The sequence below is a fragment of the Bombina bombina genome, chromosome 3 (genome assembly GCF_027579735.1).
Source record: "Bombina bombina isolate aBomBom1 chromosome 3, aBomBom1.pri, whole genome shotgun sequence".
Lineage (NCBI taxonomy): Eukaryota > Metazoa > Chordata > Amphibia > Anura > Bombinatoridae > Bombina > Bombina bombina.
Genome location: NC_069501.1, coordinates 481,819,269 through 481,835,897, shown reverse-complemented (window position 1 = coordinate 481,835,897; position 16,629 = coordinate 481,819,269). Strand labels below are relative to the sequence as shown.

Below are 16,629 nucleotides of genomic sequence, written 5' to 3'. Positions count from 1 at the left end.
AGATTAATTTCTGCTTGATGGTGTCAAGGACCACCAACATCTTCTCGTGGACCACCAGTGGTCCATGGCCCACTGGTTGGCGACCGCTGGCCTAGTGTATATATATATATCATTTAAACAGACATCAAAGCCAACATTTTTCTTTCATGATTCAGATTGAGAATAAAGTTAAAAAAATAGCATATCTGGGTAGGTATCAAGCATATTTCTGTAACACTATGTGGCAGCGGATTGTGAAAACTTAAAAGCATTCTTGCAAAACTGCTGCCATATAGTGCTCACAACATGTGTACTCTCCTGAGCCTACCTGCTTTTCAACTAAAGATACCAAGAGAATAAATTTGATTATTTTTTTTTTTTACATTTTACACTGAATCATGAGAAAGTATGTGGGTTTCATGTCATTTTAAACAATGCACTGCAAAATAACTGCATACAAATAAATGTTTAAAAGCATTAAAAAACTGTCCTTAAGTCAGAATAATTTTTATTGTTTTGCAGTTCAGGTACACAACCTGTGAAAAGCCTCTAGTGTTGTTTAACTTATCTCATTTTCTGTGGTAAGATTAGAGACAAATAAAAACAGAATTTATGCTTACCTGATAAATTACTTTCTCCAACGGTGTGTCCGGTCCACGGCGTCATCCTTACTTGTGGGATATTCTCTTCCCCAACAGGAAATGGCAAAGAGTCCCAGCAAAGCTGGCCATATAGTCCCTCCTAGGCTCCGCCCACCACAGTCATTCGACCGACGGACAGGAGGAAATATATATAGGAGAAACCATATGGTACCGTGGTGACTGTAGTTAGAGAAAATAATTCATCAGACCTGATTAAAAAACCAGGGCGGGCCGTGGACCGGACACACCGTTGGAGAAAGTAATTTATCAGGTAAGCATAAATTCTGTTTTCTCCAACATTGGTGTGTCCGGTCCACGGCGTCATCCTTACTTGTGGGAACCAATACCAAAGCTTTAGGACACGGATGAAGGGAGGGAGCAAATCAGGTTACCTAAACGGAAGGCACCACAGCTTGCAAAACCTTTCTCCCAAAAATAGCCTCCGAAGAAGCAAAAGTATCCAGTTTGTAAAATTTGGCAAAAGTGTGCAGTGAAGACCAAGTCGCTGCCTTACATATCTGGTCAACAGAAGCCTCGTTCTTGAAGGCCCATGTGGAAGCCACAGCCCTAGTGGAGTGAGCTGTGATTCTTTCAGGAGGCTGCCGTCCGGCAGTCTCATAAGCCAATCGGATGATGCTTTTAAGCCAAAAGGAAAGAGAGGTAGAAGTCGCTTTTTGACCTCTCCTTTTACCAGAATAAACAACAAACAAAGAAGATGTTTGTCTGAAATCTTTTGTAGCCTCTAAATAGAATTTTAGAGCACGGACTACGTCCAAATTGTGTAACAAACGTTCCTTCTTTGAAACTGGATTCGGACACAAAGAAGGTACAACTATCTCCTGGTTAATATTCTTGTTAGAAACAACCTTAGTAAGAAAACCAGGCTTAGTACGCAAAACCACCTTATCTGCATGGAACACCAGATAGGGCGGAGAACACTGCAGAGCAGATAACTCTGAAACTCTTCTAGCAGAAGAAATTGCAACCAAAAACAAAACTTTCCAAGATAGTAACTTAATATCTATGGAATGTAAAGGTTCAAACGGAACCCCTTGAAGAACTGAAGGAAATAGATTTAGACTCCAGGGGGGAGTCAAAGGTCTGTAAACAGGCTTGATCCTAACCAGAGCCTGAACAAATGCTTGAACATCTGGCACAGCTGCCAGTCTTTTGTGTAGTAAGACAGATAAAGCAGAGATCTGTACTTTTAGAGAACTTGCAGATAATCCTTTCTCCAAACCTTCTTGTAGAAAGGAGAGAATCTTAGGAATTTTTATCTTATCCCATGGGAATCCTTTGGATTCACACCAACAGATATATTTTTTCCATATTTTATGGTAAATCTTTCTAGTTACCGGTTTTCTGGCCTGAACCAGAGTATCTATCACAGAATCTGAAAACCCACGCTTCGATAGAATCAAGCGTTCAATCTCCAAGCCGTCAGCTGGAGGGAGACCAGATTTGGATGTTCGAATGGACCCTGAACAAGAAGGTCCTGTCTCAAAGGTAGCTTCCATGGTGGAGCCGATGACATATTCACCAGGTCTGCATACCAAGTCCTGCGTGGCCACGCAGGAGCTATCAAGATCACCGAGGCCCTCTCCTGATTGATCCTGGCTACCAGCCTGGGAATGAGAGGAAACGGTGGAAATACATAAGCTAGGTTGAAGGTCCAAGGTGCTACTAGTGCATCTACTAGAGTCGCCTTGGGATCCCTGGATCTGGACCCGTAGCAAGGAACCTTGAAGTTCTGACGAGACGCCATCAGATCCATGTCTGGAATGCCCCATAATTGAGTTATTTGGGCAAAAATCTCCGGATGGAGTTCCCACTCCCCCGGATGGAATGTCTGACGACTCAGAAAATCCGCCTCCCAGTTTTCCACACCTGGGATGTGGATCGCAGACAGGTGGCAGGAGTGATCCTCCGCCCATTGAATTATTTTGGTCACTTCTTTCATCACCAGGGAACTCCTTGTTCCCCCCTGATGATTGATATACGCAACGGTCGTCATGTTGTCTGATTGGAACCTTATGAATCTGGCCTTTGCTAGCTGAGGCCAAGCCCTGAGAGCATTGAATATCGCTCTGAGTTCCAGAATGTTTATCGGGAGAAGAGACTCTTCCCGAGACCATAGACCCTGAGCTTTTAGGGATTCCCAGACCGCGCCCCAGCCCACTAGACTGGCGTCGGTCGTGACAATGACCCACTCTGGTCTGCGGAAGCACATTCCCTGGGACAGATGGTCCAGGGTCAGCCACCAACGGAGTGAATATCTGGTCTTCTGATCTACTTGAATCATTGGAGACAAGTCTGTATAGTCCCCATTCCACTGTTTGAGCATGCACAGTTGTAATGGTCTTAGATGAATTCGTGCAAAAGGAACTATGACCATTGTTGCAACCATCAACCCTACTACTTCCATGCACTGCGCTATGGAAGGACGAGGAACAGAATGAAGCACTTGACAAGAGCTTAGAAGTTTTGATTTTCTGACCTCTGTCAGAAAAATCCTCATTTCTAAGGAATCTATTGTTCCCAAGAAGGGAACTCTTGTCGACGGAGACAGAGAACTTTTTTCTATGTTCACCTTCCATCCGTGTGATCTGAGAAAGGCTAGAACGATGTCCGTATGAGCCTTTGCTTTTGACAGGGACGACGCTTGTATTAGAATGTCGTCCAAGTAAGGTACTACTGCAATGCCCCTCGGTCTTAGAACCGCTAGAAGGGACCCTAGCACCTTTGTGAAAATCCTTGGAGCAGTGGCTAACCCGAATGGGAGGGCCACAAACTGGTAATGCTTGTCCAGAAAAGCGAACCTTAGGAACTGATGATGTTCTTTGTGGATAGGAATATGTAGGTACGCATCCTTTAGATCCACGGTAGTCATAAATTGACTTTCCTGGATAGTGGGTAGAATCGTTCGAATGGTTTCCATCTTGAACGATGGTACCCTGAGAAATTTGTTTAGGATCTTCAAATCCAAAATTGGTCTGAAAGTTCCCTCTTTTTTGGGAACTACGAACAGATTGGAATAAAATCCCATTCCTTGTTCCTTTATTGGAACTGGGTGTATCACTCCCATCTTTAACAGGTCTTCTACACAATGTAAGAATGCCTGTCTCTTTATTTGGTTTGAGGATAAGTGAGACATGTGGAACCTTCCCCTTGGGGGTAGTTCCTTGAATTCCAGGAGATAACCCTGAGAAACTATTTCTAGCGCCCAGGGATCCTGAACATCTCTTGCCCAAGCCTGAGCAAAGAGAGAGAGTCTGCCCCCCCACTAGATCCGGTCCTGGATCGGGGGCTACTCCTTCATGCTGTTTTGTTAGAAGCGGCAGGCTTCTTGGCCTGCTTACCCTTGTTCCAGCCTTGCATCGGTTTCCAGGCTGGTTTGGGTTGTGAGGCATTACCCTCTTGCTTAGAGGATGCAGAATTAGAGGCCGGTCCGTTCCTGAAATTACGAAAGGGACGAAAATTAGACTTATTTTTAGCCTTGAAAGACCTATCTTGTGGAAGGGCGTGGCCCTTTCCCCCAGTGATGTCTGAAATAATCTCTTTCAATTCTGGTCCAAATAGAGTTTTACCTTTGAAAGGGATGTTAAGCAATTTTGACTTGGATGACACATCCGCTGACCAAGACTTTAGCCAAAGCGCTCTGCGCGCCACGATAGCAAACCCTGAATTTTTCGCCGCTAATCTAGCTAATTGTAAAGCGGCATCTAAAATAAAAGAGTTAGCCAATTTAAGTGCGTGAACTCTGTCCATAACCTCCTCATATGGAGTCTCTCTACTGAGCGACTTTTCTAGTTCCTCGAACCAGAAACACGCTGCTGTAGTGACAGGAACAATGCACGAAATTGGTTGTAGAAGGTAACCTTGCTGTACAAAAATCTTTTTAAGCAAACCCTCCAATTTTTTATCCATAGGATCTTTGAAAGCACAACTATCTTCGATAGGAATAGTAGTGCGTTTGTTTAGAGTAGAAACTGCCCCCTCGACCTTAGGGACTGTCTGCCATAAGTCCTTTCTGGGGTCGACCATAGGAAATAATTTCTTAAATATAGGGGGGGGGAACAAAAAGGTATGCCGGGCTTTTCCCACTCCTTATTTACTATGTCCGCCACCCGCTTGGGTATAGGAAAAACGTCGGGGTGCACCGGAACCTCTAGGAACTTGTCCATCTTGCATAATTTCTCTGGAATGACCAAATTGTCACAATCATCCAGAGTAGATAACACCTCCTTAAGCAGTGCGCGGAGATGTTCTAATTTAAATTTAAATGTCACAACATCAGGTTCAGCTTGTTGAGAAATCTTTCCTGAATCTGAGATTTCTCCATCTGACAAAACCTCCCTCATGGCCCCTTCAGATTGGTGTGAGGGTATGACAGAAGAATTATCATCAGCGCCCTCCTGCTCTTCAGTGTTTAAAACAGAGCAATCGCGCTTTCTCTGATAAGTAGGCATTTTGGATAAAATATTTGCTATGGAGTTATCCATTACAGCCAGCCGTTAATTGTTGCATGGTAATAAGCATTGGCGCACTAGATGTACTAGGGGCCTCCTGCATGGGCAAAACTGGTGTAGACACAGTAGGAGATGATGTAGTATCATGTTTACTCCCCTCATCTGAGGAATTATCTTGGGCAATTTCAATATCTGTGGCAGTACTGTCCTTACTTTGTTTGGACGCTATGGCACAATTATCACATAAATTTAAATGGGGAGACACATTGGCTTTCATACATATAGAACATAGCTTATCTGAAGGTACAGACATGTTAAACAGGCTTAAACTTGTCAACAAAGCACAAAAAACGTTTTAAAACAAAACCGTTACTGTCTCTTTAAATTTTAAACAGAAAACACTTTATTACTGAATATGTGAAAAAGTATGAAGGAATTGTTCAAAAAATATCAAAATTTCACCACAGTGTCTTAAAGCATTAATAGTATTGCACACCAAATTTCAGAGTTTTAACCCTTAAAATAACGGAACCGGAGCCGTTTATAAATTTAACCCCTATACAGTCCCAGCTATAGTCTTTGCTGAGACCCAACCAAGCCCAGAGGGGAATACAATACCAATTGACGCCTTCTTGAAGCTTTTCCAGCAATTTTTAGATCCTCACACATGCATCTGCATGCCCTGCTCTCAAAAAACAACTGCGCAGTAATGGCGCGAAAATGAGGCTCTGTCTATAACTAGGAAGGCCCCCTGACTGGAAAAGGTGTCTAACACAGTGCCTGCTGTTTAATAAACGTTCCCAAAGTTTATAAATGCAAATTGTCAGCATAAATATGAATAAAATGCCCAAATAAAGCAATCGATTTAGCCCATAAAAATGTCTACCAGTTTTTTAGCCCATAATAAGCCCTTTATTCAGTTTGTTTGACTAAGAAAATGGCTTACCGGTCCCCATGAGGGGAAATGACAGCCTTCCAGCATTACATGGTCTTGTTAGAAATATGGCTAGTCATACCTTAAGCAGAAAAGTCTGCTAACTGTTTCCCCCAACTGAAGTTACTTCATCTCAACAGTCCTATGTGGAAACAGCAATCGATTTTAGTTACTGTCTGCTAAAATCATCTTCCTCTCACAAACAGAAATCTTCATCCTTTTCTGTTTCAGAGTAAATAGTACATACCAGCACTATTTTAAAATAACAAACACTTGATAGAAGAATAAAAACTACATTTAAACACCAAAAAACTCTTAACCATCTCCGTGGAGATGTTGCCTGTGCAACGGCAAAGAGAATGACTGGGGTGGGCGGAGCCTAGGAGGGACTATATGGCCAGCTTTGCTGGGACTCTTTGCCATTTCCTGTTGGGGAAGAGAATATCCCACAAGTAAGGATGACGCCGTGGACCGGACACACCAATGTTGGAGAAATGAGCTCCTTCACTGCTAACACAATTATTATGTGCAATGTTACAGGGTCAGGATTCTCAATTCTTTTCTAGGGGGGAGCAGTTGAAAAATAAAGAACATCACAAAGGTTTGTTTTTTCTTCTAAGCACATTTAATAATTTCTAGAAAATAATATTTTGAGTGTAAGTAACTTCTAATAAACTGCAGGGGGAAGCACTATTACTACTAAAATATGTAATGAATTGGGCAGAAGATTAAAGAGAAAGTAAAGTAAACATTAAAATAGAGCATACAATTTTAAATATTTTTCCAATTTAAATCTATTATCAAATGTGCTTTGTTCTCTTGGTATCCATTGCTGAAGTGTTGGGAGGTTGATAGGAGCTTAGGAGCATGCGCGTGTCTTTAGCCGTCTATGGCAGCAGTGTTTGTAACTATGTATGACATTGCTTTTAACAATGTTGCAAACACTGCTCCCAGATGGCTTAAGACATGTGCACGCTCCAGAGTTCACCTAGGATTATGTTTTAACAAAGGATACCAAGAGAACTAAGCAAAACTGATAACAGAAGTAAATTGGGAAGTTCTTTAACATTTCATGCTCTACCCCATCCAATTAAAGGGACAGTCTACTCCAAAATGTTTATCGTTTAAAAATATAGATAATCCCTTTATTACCCATTCCCCAGTTTTGCATAACCAACACAGTTATACTAATATACTTTTTACCTCTGTAATTACCTTGTATCTATGCCTCTGCAGGCTGCCCGCTTATCTTAGTTCTTTTGACAGACTTGCAGTTTAGCCAGTCAGTTCTGGCTCACAAATAACTCCACAGCAGTGAGTACAATGTTATTTATATGTTACACATGAACTAGCACTGTCTAGCTGTGAAAAACCTGTCAAAATGCACTGAGATAAGAGGCAGCCTTTAAGGGCTTAGAAATGAGCATATGAGCCTACCAAGGTTTAGCTTTCAACAAAAAATACCAAGAGAACAAAGCAAATTTGATGATAAAAGTAAATTGGAACGTTACATGCCCTATCTGAATCATGACAGTTTAATTTTGACTTGACTTTCCCTTTACGTTTAATATTGACTTTACTGTCCCTTTAAGAGGTAATTAGTAGAAGTATTGTTTTGAAGGAAACATAGCATATAAGTGGTACTGCCTGCCAAAGTAAGGGGCATGGGCAAATATGTAATACCCCCTAGAAAAACTCACTTTATACACATACCCACACAGCTTCAGGCTCCTCATCGGATTCTTACATATATATAGATAGATAGATAGATAGATAGATAGAAGATAGATAAATAGATAATCAAATCCACATTCCAAGTATGTGGAGGTGCTGACCCAAAATTAAAAAGTCAACCTTTTAGTTTTTGGCACCTCAACCGTCAGGATATAAACATGAAAAGATAACTGGGTTCCTTAGATATACTGTGCAAACCTACTATCTCCATTTTCCTGCCAAGCATTAATCTACCCAGTCTGAAGAAGGTGTGATTTCCCATCAAAGTATGTAGATATTCTGGGGGGTTCATATTACCTTAAAGGGACATTTAACACCTCTTGTTTTTGTTTAAAAATTGTGCTTTGTCCCACACTCCCTATAGTCAAAAAGCAAAATCTGTAACCTAGGTTTTTGTAATACTGCAAATTGCCTAAACCAGCTATGTGTTTTGCAGCACTTGCATTTTCGCATCTCTAGGGAGCGTGGGACAAGCACACATTTTAAATAAAAGCAATAGATGTTTAATATCCTTTTAATACAGGCCTCACTCCAATTATATGCAAGGCCCTGCTAGAATGAGGCCAATAGGATCCCCAGCCACAGGAACTGTTTTTGGCCCAACCTCCCTAAATTATGAGGTCTACCTGTTGTGAGAGGTCATCGTAAGACAGTATAAAAGACTAAGGGCCTATTGCAGGCTTGTAACCTTGTTGTTTTTTTTCCTATGGACCAACAAAGAGATAATAAAGATTTCTTTCATGAATTGGAGGCTGGAATCTATATATTTATTTGTGACTGTGGAGGATTTGGCAAGTCTGTGGTTCTGTGTCTCAGAGCTGTGAGTGTGCTCTTTTCCTACTTTATGTGTAAAAGGTCATGAGACTCCCACCAGGTGTGTCAGACTGGGGAGTGAACAGGTATAAAAAACAGAATTTATGTTTACCTGATAAATTACTTTCTCCAACGGTGTGTCCGGTCCACGGCGTCATCCTTACTTGTGGGATATTCTCTTCCCCAACAGGAAATGGCAAAGAGCCCAGCAAAGCTGGTCACATGATCCCTCCTAGGCTCCGCCTTCCCCAGTCATTCGACCGACGTAAAGGAGGAATATTTGCATAGGAGAAATCATATGATACCGTGGTGACTGTAGTTAAAGAAAATAAATCATCAGACCTGATTAAAAAACCAGGGCGGGCCGTGGACCGGACACACCGTTGGAGAAAGTAATTTATCAGGTAAACATAAATTCTGTTTTCTCCAACATAGGTGTGTCCGGTCCACGGCGTCATCCTTACTTGTGGGAACCAATACCAAAGCTTTAGGACACGGATGATGGGAGGGAGCAAATCAGGTCACCTAGATGGAAGGCACCACGGTTTGCAAAACCTTTCTCCCAAAAATAGCCTCAGAAGAAGCAAAAGTATCAAATTTGTAAAATTTTTGTAAAAGTGTGCAGTGAAGACCAAGTCGCTGCCTTACATATCTGATCAACAGAAGCCTCGTTCTTAAAGGCCCATGTGGAAGCCACTGCCCTAGTGGAATGAGCTGTGATTCTTTCAGGAGGCTGCCGTCCGGCAGTCTCATAAGCCAATCTGATGATGCTTTTAAGCCAAAAAGATAGAGAGGTAGAAGTTGCTTTTTGACCTCTCCTTTTACCAGAATAAACAACAAACAAGGAAGATGTTTGTCTGAAATCCTTTGTAGCATCTAAATAGAATTTTAGAGCACGAACTACATCCAAATTGTGCAACAAACGTTCCTTCTTTGAAACTGGATTCGGACACAAAGAAGGCACGACTATCTCCTGGTTAATGTTTTTGTTAGAAACAACTTTCGGAAGAAAACCAGGTTTAGTACACAAAACCACCTTATCTGCATGGAACACCAGATAAGGAGGAGAACACTGCAGAGCAGATAACTCTGAAACTCTTCTAGCAGAAGAAATTGCAACCAAAAACAAAACTTTCCAAGATAATAACTTGATATCAACGGAATGTAGGGGCTCAAACGGAACCCCCTGAAGAACTGAAAGAACTAAATTGAGACTCCAAGGAGGAGTCAAAGGTTTGTAAACAGGTTTGATTCTAACCAGAGCCTGAACAAAAGCCTGAACATCTGGCACAGCCGCCAGCTTTTTGTGAAGTAAAACAGATAAAGCAGAAATCTGTCCCTTCAAAGAACTTGCAGATAATCCTTTCTCCAAACCTTCTTGAAGAAAGGATAGAATCTTAGGAATTTTTATCTTGTTCCATGGTAATCCTTTAGATTCACACCAACAGATATATTTTTTCCATATTTTATGGTAGATTTTTCTAGTTACAGGCTTTCTGGCCTGAACAAGAGTATCAATGACAGAATCTAAGAACCCTCGCTTTGATAAAATCAAGCGTTCAATCTCCAAGCAGTCAGTTGGAGTGAAACCAGATTCGGATGTTCGAACGGACCTTGAACAAGAAGGTCCTGTCTCAAAGGTAGCTTCCATGGTGGAGCCGATGACATATTCACCAGGTCTGCATACCAAGTCCTGCGTGGCCACGCAGGAGCTATCAAGATCACCAATGCCCTCTCCTGATTGATCCTGGCTACCAGCCTGGGGATGAGAGGAAACGGTGGGAATACATAAGCTAGGTTGAAGGTCCAAGGTGCTACTAGTGCATCTACTAGAGTCGCCTTGGGATCCCTGGATCTGGACCCGTAGCAAGGAACCTTGAAGTTCGGACGAGAGGCCATCAGATCCATGTCTGGAATGCCCCACAATTGAGTTATTTGGGCAAAGATTTCCGGATGGAGTTCCCACTCCCCCGGATGAAATGTCTGACGACTCAGAAAATCCGCTTCCCAATTTTCCACGCCTGGGATGTGGATTGCAGACAAGTGGCAGGAGTGAGTCTCCGCCCATTGAATGATTTTGGTCACTTCTTCCATCGCCAGGGAACTCCTTGTTCCCCCTTGATGGTTGATATACGCAACAGTCGTCATGTTGTCCGATTGAAACCGTACGAATTTGGCCTTTGCTAGCTGAGGCCAAGCCTTGAGAGCATTGAATATCGCTCTCAGTTCCAGAATGTTTATCGGGAGAAGAGATTCTTCCCGAGACCAAAGACTCTGAGCTTTCAGGGGTTCCCAGACCGCGCCCCAGCCTACCAGACTGGCGTCGGTCGTGACAATGACCCACTCTGGTCTGCGGAAGCTCATCCCCTGTGACAGGTTGTCCAGGGTTAGCCACCAACGGAGTGAATCTCTGGTCCTCTGATCTACTTGTATCGTCGGAGACAAGTCTGTATAATCCCCATTCCACTGACTGAGCATGCACAGTTGTAATGGTCTCAGATGAATTCGCGCAAAAGGAACTATGTCCATTGCCGCGACCATCAAACCTATTACTTCCATGCACTGTGCTATGGAAGGAAGAAGAACAGAATGAAGTACTTGACAAGAGCTTAGAAGTTTTGATTTTCTGGCCTCTGTCAGAAAAATCCTCATTTCTAAGGAGTCTATTATTGTTCCCAAGAAGGGAACTCTTGTTGACGGAGATAGAGAACTTTTTTCTACGTTCACTTTCCACCCGTGAGATCTGAGAAAGGCCAGGACAATGTCCGTATGAGCCTTTGCTTGTGGTAGGGACGACGCTTGAATCAGTATGTCGTCCAAGTAAGGTACTACTGCAATGCCCCTTGGTCGTAGCACCGCTAGAAGGGACCCTAGTACCTTTGTGAACATTCTTGGGGCAGTGGCTAATCCGAATGGAAGTGCCACAAACTGGTAATGCTTGTCCAGAAAGGCGAACCTTAGGAACCGATGATGCTCCTTGTGGATAGGAATATGTAGATACGCATCCTTTAAGTCCACCGTGGTCATGAATTGACCTTCCTGGATGGAAGGAAGAATTGTCCGAATGGTTTCCATTTTGAACGATGGAACCTTGAGAAACTTGTTTAGGATCTTGAGATCTAAGATTGGTCTGAATGTTCCCTCTTTTTTGGGAACTATGAACAGATTGGAGTAGAATCCCATCCCTTGTTCTCCTAATGGAACAGGATGAATCACTCCCATTTTTAACAGGTCTTCTACACAATGTAAGAATGCCTGTCTTTTTATGTGGTCTGAAGACAATTGAGACCTGTGGAACCTCCCCCTTGGGGGAAGCTCCTTGAATTCCAGAAGATAACCTTGGGAGACTATTTCTAGCGCCCAAGGATCCAGAACATCTCTTGCCCAAGCCTGAGCGAAGAGAGAAAGTCTGCCCCCCCACCAGATCCGGTCCCGGATCGGGGGCCAACATCTCATGCTGTCTTGGTAGCAGTGGCAGGTTTCTTGGCCTGCTTACCTTTGTTCCAGCCTTGCATTGGCCTCCAGGCTGGCTTGGTTTGAGAAGTATTACCCTCTTGCTTAGAGGATGTAGCACTTGGGGCTGGTCCGTTTCTGCGAAAGGGACGAAAATTTGGTTTATTTTTAGCCTTGAAAGATCTATCCTGAGGAAGGGCGTGGCCCTTACCCCCAGTGATATCAGAAATAATCTCTTTCAAGTCAGGGCCAAACAGCGTTTTCCCCTTGAAAGGTATGTTAAGCAATTTGTTCTTGGAAGACGCATCCGCTGACCAAGATTTTAGCCAAAGCGCTCTGCGCGCCACAATAGCAAACCCTGAATTTTTCGCCGCTAATCTAGCCAATTGCAAAGTGGCGTCTAAGGTAAAAGAGTTAGCCAATTTGAGAGCATGAATTCTGTCCATAATCTCCTCATAAGAAGAATCTTTATTGAGCGACTTTTCTAGTTCATCGAACCAGAAACACGCTGCTGTAGTGACAGGAACAATGCATGAAATTGGTTGTAGAAGGTAACCTTGCTGAACAAACATCTTTTTAAGCAAACCCTCTAATTTTTTATCCATAGGATCTTTGAAAGCACAACTATCTTCTATAGGGATAGTAGTGCGTTTGTTTAGAGTAGAAACCGCCCCCTCGACCTTGGGGACTGTCTGCCATAAGTCCTTTCTGGGGTCGACCATAGGAAACAATTTCTTAAATATAGGGGGAGGGACAAAAGGTATGCCGGGCCTTTCCCATTCTTTGTTTACAATGTCCGCCACCCGCTTGGGTATAGGAAAAGCTTCGGGGGGCCCCGGGACCTCTAGGAACTTGTCCATCTTACATAATTTCTCTGGAATGACCAAATTCTCACAATCATCCAGAGTAGATAACACCTCCTTAAGCAGAGCGCGGAGATGTTCCAATTTAAATTTGAATGTAATCACATCAGGTTCAGCTTGTTGAGAAATTTTCCCTGAATCTGAAATTTCTCCCTCAGACAAAACCTCCCTGGCCCCCTCAGACTGGTGTAGGGGCATTTCAGAACCATTATCATCAGCGTCCTCATGCTCTTCAATATTTTCTAAAACAGAGCAGTCGCGCTTTCGCTGATAAGTGGGCATTTTGGCTAAAATGTTTTTGATAGAATTATCCATTACAGCCGTTAATTGTTGCATAGTAAGGAGTATTGGCGCACTAGATGTACTAGGGGCCTCCTGTGTGGGCAAGACTGGCGTAGACGAAGGAGGGGATGATGCAGTACCATGCTTACTCCCCTCACTTGAGGAATCATCTTGGGCATCATTTTCTCTAAATTTTGTGTCACATAAATCACATCTATTTAAATGAGAAGGAACCTTGGCTTCCTCACATACAGAACATAGTCTATCTGATAGTTCAGACATGTTAAACAGGCATAAACTTGATAACAAAGTACAAAAAAACGTTTTAAAATAAAACCGTTAGTGTCACTTTAAATTTTAAACTGAACACACTTTATTACTGAAAATGTGAAAAAGTATGAAGGAATTGTTCAAAATTCACCAAAATTTCACCACAGTGTCTTAAAGCCTTAAAAGTATTGCACACCAAATTTGAAAGCTTTAACTCTTAAAATAACGGAACCGGAGCCGTTTTTATATTTAACCCCTATACAGTCCCTGGTATCTGCTTTGCTGAGACCCAACCAAGCCCAAAGGGGAATACGATACCAAATGACGCCTTCAGTAAGCTTTTTCTATGTATCTGAGCTCCTCACACATGCATCTGCATGCCTTGCTTCCCAAAAACAACTGCGCAATAGAGGCGCGAAAATGAGGCTCTGCCTATGATTAGAGAAGGCCCCCAGTGAAAAAGGTGTCCAATACAGTGCCTGCCGGTTATTTTACATAATTCCCAAGAATAAAATAACTCCTCAAAGCTATGAAGTATTAAAAATGCTTATAAATCAATCGTTTTAGCCCAGAAAAATGTCTACCAGTCTTTAAAGCCCATGTGAAGCCCTTTATTCTCATTTAATAAAAATGGCTTACCGGATCCCATAGGGAAAATGACAGCTTCCAGCATTACCACATCTTGTTAGAAATGTGTCATACCTCAAGCAGCAAAAGTCTGCTCACTGTTTCCCCCAACTGAAGTTAATTCCTCTCAACAGTCCTGTGTGGAAACAGCCATCGATTTTAGTAACGGTTGCTAAAATCATTTTCCTCTTACAAACAGAAATCTTCATCTCTTTTCTGTTTCAGAGTAAATAGTACATACCAGCACTATTTTAAAATAACAAACTCTTGATTGAAGAATAAAAACTACATTTAAACACCAAAAAACTCTAAGCCATCTCCGTGGAGATGTTGCCTGTACAACGGCAAAGAGAATGACTGGGGAAGGCGGAGCCTAGGAGGGATCATGTGACCAGCTTTGCTGGGCTCTTTGCCATTTCCTGTTGGGGAAGAGAATATCCCACAAGTAAGGATGACGCCGTGGACCGGACACACCTATGTTGGAGAAAATGTCAGCTCATTGTGTAGTGGGTAAGTCTGTTAAAAAAAAAAAAAAAAAAAAGCATTTAAATTGAACCCATTGTGGGCTACATTACAAGTGGCACGTTAGCGTGAGCGATATAGCAATATTACGGACGCATTCATTTGCACATGTATTACAAGTTAAAAGTAAACACACTTACTCGAGTGCAATCAAATTTAACGAGCGTCAGGTTAGCACGACTGAAGACATGCCGTAAAAGGGTTAGGGCTATAATGAAAGTTGCAGCAAACACAACAAATACATTAAAATAAACGGTTACACTTATATATACACTATCTGAAGAAATTATTCATATAAATATTGATTAAAATATTTTATAAGGGTTAAAAGGGTTACTGTGTATTTACAGTAAATATTTTACATTCCAATGTTCTTTATAGAGGGGGAAATGTTCTTTGTATTTTTAAATATATATATATATATATATATATATATATATATATATATATATATATATATATATATATATATATATATATATATATATATATATATATATATATATACATACAGGTATATAAATTACCAAAATGATAGAATGCTTCAGCTCCCAGTGATACATATGGCAAACAGTCTTTCAAAGGAAAGAGAATAAATAGATGTGTGCAGGCGGTGCGACTTTGTGTGATACACATATGCGGAGTTGCTAGTAGTATTATGGGTCAATTCTCATGTGTTCAACCAATTCAACATACTACTGCCAAAAAGACAGGAAAAATACACACACAACTACCCGTTTACACGTCTTTCCGTGTCCTCTCCAAGTAGAGTCTCTCTGCTTGAACTCGTGACCTCTCAACCACCAATGGGGATATCCAGGAAACAACGATTGTTCTCCAGCACAAGATTAAAGTGCACGGCCGACCAGGGAAACAATATCCAAACAGAAACCAAAAAGTTCAGCCAGCACCAAATGTGGTAAAAACCAAGTTCCTTTATTTGTTTAACAAATTAAAACCGGCATATAAGCAGCTTGTCTGGTAGAGTTGTCTGACATGTTTCGGCCGTTATGCCTTAATTATAGACAAATAAAGGAACTTCGATTTTACCACATTTGGTGCTGGCTTTTTGGTTTCTGTTTATATATATATATATATATATATATATATATATATATATATATATATATATATATATATATATATTTATAGATGTTGATATATATTTTACATTAACATAATCAGATATATATAGAAATATATATTTAAAAAAAAAATTTTCTGTGAAGAATGTCAAATATGCATAACACACTTCGGGTTTCGCGCTGTAGGTCTAACTTGGTGTCAGGTTAGCGCACATGAAGAATGTTATCTAACAATGCGCTATGTAAATATTACATCTAAAATATTATTATTATTATTATTATTATTATTATTATTAAAAGGGACATGGTACCCAAATGTTGAAGCACTTGAAAGTGATGCAGCATAGCTGTAAAAAGCAGACTAGAAAATATCACCTGAACATCTCTATGTAAAAAAAGGAAGATATTTTACCTCAAAATTTCCTAAGTATTCACATCCTGCTTTAAAGAGGCATTAATCAGCCAATCATGATGCTAGTTTCAGGGCTTGCATCTGGCATGTGCAGGCACAGTCATGTTATGTTTCTATCCAGTTTAACATGAAATCTCACAAGATTTCAGTTAAATTTCATGAGATCACAGCACAGCAAAGCAAAGTATAACCTCAGCACGGCTGATTGGCTATTTTTTTTATTTTTTCAACTTAAACGAAAACTGAAAAATGTTAAATTTTCCTGTAAATATGATAATTGTAACTTTCCTACTACCCCCTAGAGATGTCAGAGTGCATCCAACAGAATCACAATCTTCTTGCACAGCGATTGCTTAATTAGAGCATGGGATCATTTATATCTGTTCTTCATTAACCCATATACTCAGATAAGCAGCACATAAAAGTTCAGTACATAAAGCAGGTGCAGGAATACCCTTTAAATGGTTACAATCTCCCATACCCCACTGGGAGTGTTTTTATGTCTCTTGATTACATAGCTTTTCTATAGCCAGAACTGGTTTCAA

The 16,629-nt window shown here is 41.3% G+C and overlaps 1 protein-coding gene across 1 annotated transcript in view; it reads right to left on the bottom strand.

The window, feature by feature from the left end:
• The window catches only part of ACACA (acetyl-CoA carboxylase alpha), a 1,007,059-nt gene that overhangs the window by 635,717 nt on the left and 354,713 nt on the right, over positions 1–16,629 (bottom strand). The gene's annotated exons all lie outside the window — the stretch shown is intronic.